Source organism: Petaurus breviceps, unplaced genomic scaffold, assembly GCF_028583685.1.
Source record: "Petaurus breviceps papuanus isolate PSGF00001 unplaced genomic scaffold, PetGlider_PUasm1.0 91133, whole genome shotgun sequence".
Lineage (NCBI taxonomy): Eukaryota > Metazoa > Chordata > Mammalia > Diprotodontia > Petauridae > Petaurus > Petaurus breviceps.
The window spans coordinates 53,055,589-53,070,706 of NW_027187419.1; positions in this window are offsets into that span (position 1 = coordinate 53,055,589).

A 15,118-nucleotide genomic window follows, 5' to 3' on the forward strand; every position below is an offset into this window, starting at 1 on the left:
TCCAGGTGGAAGCAAAATACCTGATCTTTTTCCTTTTCTTGTTTGGTTTTATGTCCTCTTTACCATTTTTCATTCCATCTGATACAATCCGTCTTTTTAACCTGACTAATGTATGATGTGAAAGTATTTACAGATCCTATACTTGACTATATGCCGCCATGGGGGAGAGAGGAGGGAGGGGGACAAAATGTGAAACTCAAGGAATTGTGGAATTGAATCATGTAAACTAAAAGGAAACAAATTAATTTTTAAAATATATAAAAAAATTAATTGCTTGGATGTTTGGTTGAATTCATTGGTGAATTCATCTGGTCATGGGGAATTTTTCTTATGGCTTGTTCAATTTCTTTTTCTGGGGGTGGGGTTATTTGGGTAGTCTATTTCCTCTTCTATTAGATTGGGCAATTTGTATTTTTGTAGATGTTCATCCATTTCATGTAGATTGTTGAATTTATTGACATATAACTGGGCAAAATAGGTCCTAAAAATAGTTTTAATTTCAACTTCATTGGTGGCAAATAAATATTTTTCAATTTTGATACCAAAAATTAGGTTCTCTTTATTTTTTAAATCAAAATAACCAATGGTTTATCTCCTTTATTGACATTTTCCTCCCATAGAACCAGCTCCTAGTTTTATATATTAGTTTTATGGTTCTCTCTATGGTTACTAATCTCTCCTTTGATTTTCAGGATTTCCGGTTTGGTATTTATTTGGGGATATTTGACTCATTCCTTTTTCTTTTTTTTTAGTTGTGTGCTCAATTCATTCATCTGCTCTTTCCCCATTTTATAGATGCAAGCATTTAAAGATATACATTTGCTTCTAAGTACTGCTTTGACTATATCTCATAAATTTTGGAATGTTGTCTAGTTGTTGTCATTCTCTTTAATAAAAGTATTTCTATGAAAAAAAAAAACGTTTGTTTTCATGATGCAGTATGTCCCCACTCAGTGCACAAGTGACCACCTGCTGGGTGACTTCCTGGAATTGATTCCTTTCTTGAGCTTGTATGTACCAGCTCTGGGATCTGAGGCATCCCAGTTACCAGCTTGTACCTGTTCCAGATAAGACCTCTCCCCCGCAGATTGTGCATAATGTAATATCTACCCTGTCTTAGGTGTGAGTCTGTAACTGAATGGAATGTTTAACAATCGGCTCTCTGGAAGAAGGGGGGGGTGTATGCCTGACACACTTTGAGTTTAATCTTTATTATTTATGTTTCTCCATCATTTTATGAAGTCTAAATAATCAACAAAACAATAACTCAAACCCTGCTTTGTAGTATGCACTGATGTCTGAGATTTAAATGCTCAGATTTAAAATTAAATTAAATTATTTAATTAAATAATAATAATAATAACACTGAAAATTTAAGAATCAGCTTATGGAGCTGGCTCCAGCACACCCTGCAAATTAATTTTGTTACACACTTATTTGTGATACTGAAAGAGCATAGTGGCATTTGAGAGTCCCATCAGAGAATTCCACAATGCTTTCCTGTGATTAGAATGCCCTACTTTATTTTGTAATGCTAAACATCGATTACTTCAGGATTGTAATTTTTCCTGACCCGCAATAACAAGAACTGTTTAAAAACCCACCCTGACTCCACTACTCGATAAATACCTGTGTCTACCTGCATCCTCTTGGGTCAAGTGCAAACCTCTTTGCCTGGCCTTTAAAGTCCTTTCCAACCTAACTTCCCCAACCTTATCTATATAACTTCCCTTTGTGCTCCCTACAACACAGCCAAACTGTGATTCCTTACAACGAATACTCCATCTTCAAACAGTCCGTAAATAACCATAAGTGCCGACCATGTGCCAAACACTGTGCACTGGAAATACATAGAAAAGCAAAAGGCATTTCTTGCCCTCAAAGTGCTCACAAATCTAATGGGGAAAGATACATCAGTGAAGCTGAGTGCGGGGTGGGGAGGGTTCCCTGACGAGGGCTAGTGGAGGTCCTGCAGCTGGGAGAGGAAATGACCACAGCTATCACCTCTGCCTCTTCAAATCCCTTTTTACTACAAAGCTCATCTCCAATGCTATCTTCTACCTGTTGCCTTTCCTGATCCCCTGTTAGTGCTTTCCCCCAATTACTTTGTATTTATTTACTTATTTTGAATATACTTATATTTTATATGCTATATCCCTTGCAGGAATGTAAGTTCACTGAGGAAAAGGACCTTTTCTTTTTGTTTTTGTATCTCTGGTGCCTGGCATGTGTTTGGTTTATAGTAGGTGCTAAAGAAATTTCTATTAATTGATGGATAGATGAACTCAGCCCATTACTCTAGTTACTTTGGACAGCAGTTCCTCAAGATAGACAAAGGCCAAAGAAGAATCCTCTATGGTAGCAGACTGAGCTGAGGCACTGAACACTGTGTCTATCTGCTCTTCACTTGATTACTTTGACACTTCATGGATGACCATTAATCCCTGGCAGACGTAGACACTGTAATATACCCCAGCATGTCTGTGGATCTGGAAGCCAGAGATGACCATGGGTGAAGCGCACATCTTCTCGTAGTATCCTTGCTAACAAACATCCTTAACCAAGTCATCCTGTGACTCTAACCTTAGTCTTGAGTAAAAACCCTACAAGACCAACATGTGACATGGTTACCTCTAACTTTGTTCAGTCAGACTAGAAAGTCATCATTTAAAGGACTTACTTGATCCAGCTTTCAAAGTCACATTTCAGATTCTCCCTTTTCCTAATTTCCATTGCAGTTAGCGTCGCCATCATGAACTTCAGCACAGAATTGTTTCTTGCATGTTGATTTGATCTCCTCACTCTATTCTAAGATCTTCGGGGTTTATATTTCATTGTATCTGTTGTTTGTAGCACAGTCCTGTTCTAGGATCCTTAACCAGGAGACACTTGCTAAGTAACCATTGCCTGGTTCGATAATTTTTTTAAAGTTTTCTCTTTTCTAAATGGAGGGACTGTTTCCCCAGGAGATCTTCCTCACACCTCAATTCTTTATCGGGTGTGCATGTAAATTTTGCCTCACCCTTCCCCACTTCTGGCTTTCACAGGATGTTGCTGATGGTGCTTCCATAATGCCTAGTTTTCTGGGTTCTGGTGGCACAGTATCTAATCTAAACTCAGATGCTTTTGTTGCTGTTGTTGTTTTTTAGAAGCTTCAGTCTCTTTGTTTCTTGTTTTTTGCCTACGTCAATCAGCCTTTTGGTATTTTGAACCTGGCTGGCTGTGCTATTTACTTTGGCCTTATGGTATCAGATGCTTCTAGGTTGTCTGTCTCAGCCTGTTGACATTCCAGGGAGACTTTTTTTTTTTAAATCCCGTGGTTCATTTAAGTGGTTCAGCCCAGGAGGGGCTGAATTGGGTGTGTGGGGGAAAGGGTTTTGGGAACACCCTGTGCTCCTTCCTGGGTCTTGTGGTTCAAAAAAACCCAGTAGATTTCTTTTCTTTTCTGTCACTTTCTTATTTTGTACATTCTTCAGAGAATAATTTCTTTTCTTATTTGTCCTTTTGAATGTGACTGGCTTGAAATTGCAAATCTAACCTACTTGAAGTTTTAAATTGCTTGATTTTTTTTTCTGAAGTCCCCTCCTATCCCATTAAATCCTGTTTTACAGTCAAAGTTCAAATACCAGATACTCCCTGTGATAAAACTTATTTACTTGGAGTTGCAAACTTTAAGAGGACTTGAGAAGAGTTGAATTGGAGACAAGATGGAAAGTTGAGCAATTTCATAGTCCCTTGTTGAGTTGCCTTCCTAGTGTGAATTTCTTGTTTGATTTGAGGTATTCAGAGTGTCTAATACTCATTTTCTAGCAATGTAGTCTAATTCTGAGACAATAAAATACAGCTGATAAATTGCTGAATTTGGAGTCGGGAAGACTTGCATTTCAACCTTATCTCAAACATTTACTAGATATGTGCTCCTGGGCAAGTCACTAAACATTTTTGAGCCTCAGTTTCCTCTTTTGCAAAATGAGGATAATAATAGCACTTATGTTATGAAAATGAAAGGAGATTTTATGTATGTGTACGTGCTGAGCCTGGAGTCAGGAAGACTTCTCTTCCTATGTTCAAATCTACAAGTTGCTTAATCCTGTTTGCCTCAGTTTCCCGATCTATAAAATGAGCTGGAGAAGGAAATGGCAAACCACTCCAGTATTTTTGCCAAGAAAACTCCAAAAGAAGAGTCAGACACAACTGGAAAATGATTCAACAACAACAAGGTATATATATATATATATATATATATATATATATACATACATATATATATACATACCTATGCATTAAAAGTATTGAAAGATGCCACAATTAGTTATTGATACTTTACAAATTTTAATATATTCTATGTAACAGCTATTATTATTAAAAAGGTAATAATTTGCTTTGATTGGGAAGATCACTTAAGTTAATAAAAATTGAATTATTGAGAATTTAAAAATAATTTTAGCCTTGTTACTTTTGAGGATAGATAATAACTAAAACTAGACTAAAACAGACTGCCTAACAGGGCCTTTTAGAAGACTTATTTTAATAAATTTTTGATAATGACTACTTAGGATTCCTCCACTTTTAAAAAATATAAATGAGTATTTCTATAGATCTTAGCAAAACTTATCTTTAGTAGTTTAATATCCTTTTTTTTTTTTTTTTGCTTTTTGGAGGGCAATTGGGGTTAAGTGACTTGCCCAAAGTCACACGGCTAGTTTTTGTGTTAAGGTCTGAGGCTGGATTTGAACTCAGGTCCTTTTGACTCCAGGGCCGGTGCTCTATTCACTGTGCCACCTAGCAGCCCCTAGTTTAATATCCGTCTAATCTTTTTGATAGTATTAATTTGACACTTTTAAAAAATAAACAATGCAAAGGGTAAATTTTATTCCATTTCCATTTTTATGAGTCATGCTTTAATTGAATCAGAATTCAATTTCTGTCATATCAAATTCTATATACTTTTGGCTTTGATTTGTATTATATTTACCTTTTCCTCATCTAACAGTACAAATATTTGAGATATGTAATATTCTTACTGGGTTAAATATGAGTACTTGAAGTACTTAACCTTTACTTACTCCACATGGCCAGTTGTCCAACATATCCAATGCCTTCCCACCTCTGTGCCTTTGCTAACACTTGCTAACTCCTGCCCTTCTCCCCACCCCATATCTGCTTATTTTAATTCTTCTCATTTTTGAAGGCCCACCTCAGATGCCATCTTTCCAAGAAGCCTTCTGTAATTTCCCTAACAGAAACTCATCTTTCCCTTTTCTGAACTCTCAAAGTATTTACTTTCTATTTCTCCTATATAGTAGTCACATATTACTCTGTATTACAGCTAGGTATGTACATGTGTTATTTCCATAAAAGATTGTGAGCTTCTTGAAGGTGGAGAAGATGACTTATTTATCTTTCTGTACGATGTCTTCTACTAGTGGTACTCAATTAATATTTGCAAAGGAAGGGCTCCAATTTTCCCCTAAGAAAGGCTGTGGCCTTCTCAAGAAACAAAGACTAACATTGAGGATTCTCTGTTCTTTGAGTTTTTCACTAATCTACCTGCTGTAAAATGAGATTACTAGAGGAGAAAATACTGCCAGTTATCTAAATTACTTGTTAAAATTCTACAAATACGGGGCGGCCAGGTAGCACAGCAAGTAAGAGCACTGGCTCCAGTGTTGAGAAGACCTGGAGATCGAATCCTGGGCTCAGACACTTAGCACCCACCCAGAAACACCTGGCCGTGTAACCTTGAGCAAGTTACTTAACTCCAATTGCTTAAAAAAAAAAATTCTACAAATATGCAAGGTCTAGACTCATTATCTCTTCCTTTCATCTCTTTTGTGTCTTTGAGGTAGAAAACAAGTTTAGGTAGTTTGAGATTGTCTATCTATATTGGGGTGGGGAACCTGTGGTTTCAAGGACACATGTGGCTCTCTAGGTCCTCAAGTGGCACCCTTTGAATGAATCCAAACTTCACAGAACAAATCCCCTTAATAAAAGGGTTTGTTCTTTAAAACTTGAACTCAGTCAAAAGGCTACACCCAAGGACCTAGAAGGTTACATGTGATCTTGAGGCCCCAGGTTCCCCACCTCTTGATCTAAATGAACCTATACAAAAGTTTCTGGTAACCAGCTTTCCACAAACCATGAAGTTGGCACTGTTTCATAGCATGTTTGACTACTCTAAATAATGTTAAAAATTTTTGTTGATATGTATTTTTAATACATCACCCACATTTCACAATGTATCCCTCACCTTTTTCTCTTTCCAAGAGCTATACCTTATAACAAAGGATTAAAAAAAAAGGGATCCAAGTTGATTGTAAGTTTTTTTACTTCATAAAGTGAAATATCTTTTTTACTCCTATCCTTCAAATCACAGTACAATTGACCTCCTGTTTTGACTGTTCCTAAGGAAAGCCTTGCTGGTATAGAACAAAATATCTTTCCGATAAGCCTTAAAGCATAAATCCATGATATTGCCCCTGTTCTTTCTTTTCAGGCAGTTAGAGCACTGGATTACTTACAGTGATGTTGCAAAGAGAAAAAGTTGAATTCAAACACAGCTATTCAACTATTACTCATTGCTAAACATTGAGAAAATGCTTAAAGACCATTAGCAGTATTTGGACTCTCATCAGCTTTTGATTCGATACAAGGAGACTGTGTATGGTCCAAACGGTATGACCTTGAAGGATTACAGACTTAGGATATTCTGAATGGACCTAAACGTTGGTTAATGTTGTTGATTAATGAGTTGGTGACAAGTTGAAGGAGCAATTTCAGGGGGAATTGAAGGGAGTTGGAAAAGGTTTTGTCCTCAATACTTTTATCAATGACTTAGTTAAACATAAACACAGAAGAAAACACCAAATTTGCATGTGACACAAAGCTTGGTGCCGTAAATAATAACCAGAAGTTCACTGGACAGAGTTACTCCTGTGGCTGTACTCATGAAGGAATCTTTTATGATCTCAACTTATCCAAGAAACTTTCCTTGTTGGAGGAGATCTGTTGATGCCGTTGTGCTCTACTGTGTGAAATGTTTTTTGAAATAATCATTAGGCACCGAGGGAATTTGTAACTTCAGTTTCTCCTATGACTACAAAGATGTGATCAGCTATAGAAAACCATTTTCTTTTCTTATATTTATCAAAGTTACCTTTGATACACACATGACCAATTCTTATAAAGACTTTATAAAGACAAGAAATAGGTATATGGATTGGTAGATACCAGTATACTTTCCATCACCGTTTGGGATAATGATGCAGTTGTCATTTTTCCCCATTTTCTGGGTCTCATTCTCTTCCTGAGACATATTGCTGTTGTTGTTTGTACTTCATTCTCAAAGAAGAGGACCATGACATCAGAAAGATGACGCCATGACTTGCAAGAGAATTGGATTTAAGTGAGGACTGTGCAAGGTCACCACTCTTACTTTCTCCTCTAGAGTTATCTGAGTCCAGTGGCAATATAGATATAGATCAGGATGATTGGAGATGGTCCCTGAGACATCAATGCTTTAAAGGTTATTAATGTATTCCTTATAGAAAACATGATTAATGAAAAAAGATATAGCTAGATTAAAATTAAGAGATTTATCTAAATTATATCAGGCAATTGTAAATTCACAAAAAATGAAGGGTAGCAATAATCTGATAAAGTAGAAATCAAATTAGAAAAAAATTGAAGAGATAAGCAAGGGCATTATATAACAGGGAAAGGTAAATAAATAGGCAATACGGTATGTAACAATGCTCAATTTATATGTGACAGTCTGAAAGTTAAGTTAATAAAAAATTATTAACACTGCAAGAAGAAATAGAAAAAAATGGCAATAGTAGAAGACCTCAACACTCTATCATCAGAAAGAGCTCAATCAAATAAAAATATTAACAATAAAGTAATCACAGATTCGAACTGTTGCACTGAATAAATATATGAAAATAATTAAAGGGGAGAAACATGAAATACACATTCTTTCCTTACACACAGCTTGCAAAAAGTGATCACATACTAGTTTATAGAAAAATTCTACCTAAATTTAAAAAGTTTAAAATCATGCACACTGTATTCTCATATCATAATGCAATAGAGTTAGAATTAAACAAGAACATTAGCAAAAGTTCTAAAATTCTAGGTTGTGCAAGGGATAAAGCTCTAGGCCTGGAACCAGGAAGATCTGTATTCAAATCTATGTGACCCTGGGCAAGTCACTTAACCTCTGTCCACTTCAATTTATATAAGTGCAAAATGGGAGTAACAATAGTGCCTACCTCCTTGTTGAGAGGACCTAATGAGATAGTATTTGTAAAGTGCTTAGCACAGTACTTGGCACACAGTAGGTCCTTTATAAATGCTTGCTTCCTCCCCCTCCCCCATTTTGGAAAATAAAGAGCAATCTATTAAATAATGGTTAAAGATGAAGACATAAAAATGACTATGTAATATTTAAAAACAATGATGACAACAATAACACACATCAAAACCTATAGACTACAGCCAGAGCTATTAGAGATAACTTTATATCATTTAGTGTTTACCTTAATGAGAGAGAAAAGGATAAAATAAATTAAAATTTATACCTCAAGGTGAGGTGTTAGAAAAGAAACAAAGAAATAATTGAAAGAAGAGTAAAAGCAGAAACAAATAGAATAGAAAATGAAAAGCAGTTGAATTTATAAGTAAAATCTGAAGTTGTTTTTGAGAATGATCAGTACAACTGACAATTAGTGAGTTTAATTTTTTAAAGAAAGGGATATTAAATACAAATTAGCAAGATTGTAAATGGGAAAGCGTAATAGAGGGCAGATTTGGAACTGGAAGGGAGCGTAGAAGTCCATCTGAGCCAAGCCATGTCATTTAACAGTTAAAAAACTGAGACCCAGAACATGTCATAAAAATCACAAAAGAAACGAAGAGTAGTATAGAGGAATACTACACATAGCTGTATCTGTCAAATGAACATTTGTCAATAAACATTTACTAATGCCTATTGTGTGCCAGACACTGTGCTAAGTGCTAGGGATACAGAGAAAGGCAAAATATAGCTCCCTATGTACAAATAATGTGATATGATGTGTGTGTGTGTGATAAAAATGGAGATAATTGGCAGAAGGAAAGCCCTGAAATTAAGGGGAATGGGAAAGGTTTTTTGTAGGAGGTGGATTTTTGGTTGGGACCTAAAGGAAGCTAGGAGTGGCAGTAGAAGGAGCTAAAGAGGGAAAGTGGGGAAAGCCAGAGAAAATGCTTGTAACTGAGAGGTGGAGTGTCTTGTTGATGGAACAGTCAGAAGGCCAGTGACGTTATATAAAAAAATGTGTTGGGGAGTGAGGTGTAAGAAGACTGAAAGGTGGGAAGGGGCTTGGTTATGAAGGGCTTTGAATGCCAAACATTTTGTACTAGCTTCTGGAGGCAACAGAGAGCCTCTGGAGGTTATTGAGTAGGGAGGTGACATGGTTGAACCCTCTCCATCAATGACTCTGATTTCCTTTCAAGGAGAATCTCTGAGCTATCCTTACATTTACAGACAATTTATTTTTGTCTTTTGGTTTTGTTTATTGTGAAGAGTACCAAGAAGAGGCTGATTATGCTTTGGATAGAGTGCCTTGCCTGGGGTCAGGAAGATCAAATCTGGCCTTACTAACTGTGTGATCCTGGGCAGGTCACTTAACCTCTGTCTTAGTTTCCTCATCTATAAAATGGGAATAATAACAGCACTTAACTTTCAAGGTTGTTGTATGGATCAAATAAGAAGATATGTATAAAATGTTTGACATAGTGCCTAACACCTAGTAGAAACTTAATAAATGCCCCCTTCCCTCTAGGTCAGGCACTGTGCTAAGTGTTGGAGATACAAAGAAAGATGAAAAAGCAGTCCCTGTTCTCAAGAAACTCACAGTCTAATGAAATACAAAGGAAACCTACTATATTGAAATAAATATCAATAATTTAGTTTAAAAGATAATTTAAAAAATTTCTCATCTAAATTCCCAGATCGCATTCAATCTGTCTATAGACTCCTTGGGTGTCTGTGGACCTCAGGTTACAAAAACCCTGATTTAGATCAATGAATGAAAGTTATAGGAAAGTAGACTTTTTCCTCAATAGAATGAAAAACTTCTTGATTATTAGGGATGTTCTAAAAATGAAACTGGTTGACTCAGAAAGAGACATGATCTTCCATACTGAAAGGCTTCAAACAGACATTGGATCTTCACTCAGGGATAGAGTAGAGGGGATTCAATTGAAAGTCCCTAACTCATCTGAGATTCTATAATTACAAACCTGGAAGAGGCTTTAGAGATTATTTAGTTCAACTAACTATTTTCTAGGAGAGGAAACTGAGAGTTCAATAACTTGTCCAAGGTTGCAAAGTGAGTTAGTGGTTAAATCAAGACTTGAACCTAGATATCCTGAATCAGTCCAGTGCTTTGTCTATATATCACACAACTTTAGCTACCTGTGCTTCTCTGAAGCCTGTACCAAAACATTACCACTGAAATCCTAATTAGATGATGCAATTCTAACTTTAAAAAGAAATTATGTCACACAGGGTTGTGTCCCTAACATCCCTCCTTTCTAATCTTTACTTAAACAACTTTTGTGTAATTATTAAAATAATTGGATGTTTGTCTTCCTGCTCTACTGAACAGGACAAGTATCCTTTATGATGATGACACATTTGGGGGTTTTTGAACAGGAGTGGTCTCAAAAAGTAACTGGATTTGTTGGTAAGCTACAGCAAGAAAGAGAATCTTACTATTAATTACTCCCAAACTAACCTCCTCCTAATTTGTAGGTGTTCACCATTCACCAACATTTAAGAGGACAATATTAAATAACCCTATGTGACAGGTCATTACCAGCTTTGTAAGCAATCATTTGCCTTTTTTGCCAAGGGCAAGTGAAAATTTATGATGCAAATAAACTATATTTATTTTTCTTCTGTCCTATATTTCACTGGGGCAAGGGAAAGGGGAACTATGGGGTAAGAGTGAATTGGTAAAAACAAATTGGGGAGCTAGTGAAGTTTTGTTTTTCTTTGCTAGGCTAACTATATATATATACATACATATGTATATATATATGTATATATATATATAACCATGCTGAGAAGGATAAATGGAAGAGAATGAATGCAGGCAAAAGAATGGAAGAAAGAAAAAATGGAAGTTATTGAGACTCTCTCTAAGAATACTTGGTATTATAGAATCATAGATCTAGAGCTGGAAGTTACCCGAGTCTATCTAACTTAACCCTAATTTTACAGATGGGGAAAATGAGGCCCAGGGAGGTAAAGTTACTTGCCCAAGGTCACTCAGGTAATAAGCATCAGAGGGGGAATTTGAACCTAGGTCCTATGTCTCTGAGGCCAGTTTATAATATTCAACTTTTGGCATTGAATAAACTGAGTCTGTTTAGCAATCACAGTCTCACTTTCCACAAACCTGCTGACCCCAAATTTGAGGAAGCCTCTTCTTTCTAATAGGCAATTCCTGTTGAATAATTGTGACTTAATATATGAAAGAGAGACAGGTCTGCAAGTGTTTTTTACATGTGATTAAAAATTGTCCTCCCTTTGCTACAATTACATGCCTAGGACAACCATGAAATCAGTATGCATGAAGCAATGTCTAAGTACTCTGAGTGAGTGACATAAGTGAACAGAGTTAGAAATGGAATCAGCTGGTGTGGCTAGGTGGCACAGAGAATAGAGCACTGGCCCTGGAGTCAGGAGGACCTGAGTTCAAATCCCACTTCAGAAGCTTGGCACACTTACTAGCTGTGTGACTTTGGGCAAGTCACTTAACCCCAAACGCCCTTCAAAAAGCAAAAAAAAAAAAAAACAAAAGAAAGAAAAAGAAATGGAATCAGTTTCTCCACTGCCTATATAATTGGGAAGGTGGGGTCTTAAAACAAATTCATACAAGAATAATGTACTTATAAGCCAAGATGGCAGAGTAAAAGCAGGAAATTGCTTGAGCTCATGCTCCAACCACCTCCAATACTTGTGAAAAATGACTCTAAACAAATTTCAGTGCTACAGAACCCACAAAGTGACAGAGAGAAAAATAATGTACTTACTCCGCTTCTTCCACAGGCAATAGTGGTATTGAGGCAAGGATTTCACTTTTTCTGATATTACAATTTAAATTGCATTTATGATGGTTGCTTTAAAAGGCAGTTGGATGGTATTACTTAGGATTATATCCTTTCAGAATTGTGAATGACCTTAGATGTCAACTAGTCATTAACTCTTTCCATTTTACAGATGAGGAAACTGAGGAACAGTAAAGTTTATGTGATTTGCCCAAGGTCATGGAAGTGATAAGTGATTGAGACGGAATTTGAACTTTGATTTCTTGGCTCCAAATTGGGCATTTTTTTTTCTATTTCCCTAGGAAGAAAGAATGGTAGAAGGGAGAGACTGATGGTCATGAAGTTTGTAGAGATCTAGGTTCAAAGCCCACCCCTTACTACCTATATGGTCAGGAGCTAATCCTTTAATCTCTCTAGCTCTCCGTTTCCTTATCTGTAAGATGGGGATACTAATACCCACAATTCCTACTTCACAGGGCTGTTGTGAGAATCATATGAGATAATGTATGTAAAATACTTTGTAAACCTTTAAGAAATAAGTATTGTATAAATGTCAAGTGACTGTTGTTCTGTATGGAATGTTCTCTCCAAATGTATATGTTCCTTATTACTCCAAGAAGAGGAGAGATAGTTGAAAGTACTGGAAAGAAATCTTTGATGGAAAATAAAAATTGGGAAGATAGGAAGATAAAGGTTGGTGAGCATGATGCTGATTCTTAGAAACATTAGAATGATTATTAGAGGAGATGTTTGTGAACACTTAGGAAGGGAAGTAGTCAAGGAAGAGTCAAAATAGGTTCATTAAAAACGAGTCTGGCCAGACTAACCTCATCTTTCTTTCTTTTTTTTTGACAGGATTATTAGACTGGTAGATCTGGGTAGTGCCATAGACAGAGTGTGCCTATATTTTAGCACAGTACTGGAAAAAGTCTCTCACAATAGTTTTGCAAACAAGATGGAGAGAGATGGACTGCAGAATAGTATAGTTTAGTGGGTTCAAAGTTTGTTAACTAACTAGGATCAAATAATATTAATTAATGAGTCAGTATCACCTTAAAGATTATTTTCAGTACAACATCCTAAGACTCTGTTTTTGACTCTTATTTTGTTCAATATTTTGAATAATGACTTATTTGGATGAAGAAATTGATGATGTTTTTTTCAAGTTGGCAAAATGATGTAAAGCTAGGAAGGACAGCTAATGCTTTGGATAGCTAATACTTTGTATGGCTCAGACTTTGGAATCAGTATCCCCAAAGACTCAACCTTAGACAAGTTACTTAACCTCTGGCCTTCAGTTTCTTCATCTGTAAAATCAAATGGGTTGGACTAGATGGTCTTTTAACTTTTTTCCATCTCTATATCTGTTCTTTGTCCTTTGTTTTTGAAGGGGACCAGTGACATCATGAGTGGTCTTGACTTGTGGGTGAACTGGATATAAGTGGAGCAGAGTTGCATAAAGCTGTCGGCCTCACTCGGTCTTCCTGAATCATCAAAGTCCAGTGGCAGGACAAAAGACAAGATGACTGGTGATGGCCCAGGATGCAGTGGGTGACCTTGTTGTCTTTGATGTCTGACCAAGCTCTAAGCTTCCTACAACTTCTGTTTCAGCTTCCTTCGTAGTCGTTGGAACAAATTGTTTTCATCTGCCTATTCTTCTGGGGAGAGTCTTCACATGTTTGGAGCAGATATTCCTCTAAATCACTGAAAGATCTAAGGTCTGTTGGTTACCTCAATTTAGTTCAGCCCATCTGTGGAGATGGCTTACCGGGGCATGGCTGTTGCATGTGCCACAGTTTCTTGGAGCCACAGGTGAGAGTTGGGCAAAGGTGGGCACCAAAGGCGGAGGAGCAGTCCTGAGCAGACTTGGCAATCCTCACACCAGAGGTGCTAGTCCTCCCTGAACACCCCATACACCTTGCATCTATATTTATTAAGAGGTTAGAGTAATGAGCTAAATCTAATAATATAAAACTGCACAGGGATGTGTATGACAACTTGCACTTGGGTTAAAAAACAATCACCCATATAATCACAAGGTGAGAAAAACAAGATAATAATAGTGATAATGATAGTTGACATTGATAAAGTTTTTCAGAGTGTTTGCAACTGACATTCAACACATTATAAGGATTATTTGATCCTTACAACTCTGGGGAGGAGTTACTACAGGCATTATCAGCCCTGTGCTACAGATAAGGAAACTTCGGCTCAGAGTGATTGTGACTTGCCCATGGTCACACAGGCAGCAAAGATCAAAAGTAGGATTTGAATCTAGGTCTTGCTGATTCCAGGTGTAGTACTCCATCTAACAGCAGTGTGTGTGAAAAACACCTGGGGATTCTTGGTAAATTGCAAGCCAAAAGTAAAGCAACAGTGTGAGATAGCGATGAGAAAAATCAAACTACAAAATCTCTAACACTAAGAGATCTTTGATTATAGGAACAGAAATATGGTGATCAGGATGTGGGAACTGATGCTATACCCCTCAGTCCTGGTCTGATCACATCGAGGAGCACAGTGTTTAGTTTCTGGCATCCCATTTGCAGAAGAATATTGGCAAATTATATCAGATCTCTTAGCATGCACACGGGATATGATAATGTAGCATTAAAAAAAAGGTTGAAAGGACTGAGTATGTTTAGCCTGGAGAAGATTAGGGTGGTGGCTGGGTTAGAGGGAAGGGGACGTGGTCGCTGATATAAAATATCTGAAGGATTAAGACAAACAGTATTAAACTGGCCCTGCCTGGCACTAGAGAGCAGAACTAGAATAAGTGGGTGTAAATTATAGGAGGAGTACAAGCAACAATGTCTTGAAGAATTAGAACTGCTGAAAATGGAATGGACCACATTGGGCCTAGGTAGTATAAGCCAAGCTACTAGACAGCTTCAAGGAGAAGCCAAATACTTCACTTGTCAGCTAGAGCTAGGTGGTGCAGTGTGTAGAGTCCTGAATCTGGAGTCAGGAAGATCTGAGCTCAAATCCAGTCTCAGACTTACTGTATGACCCTCAGCAA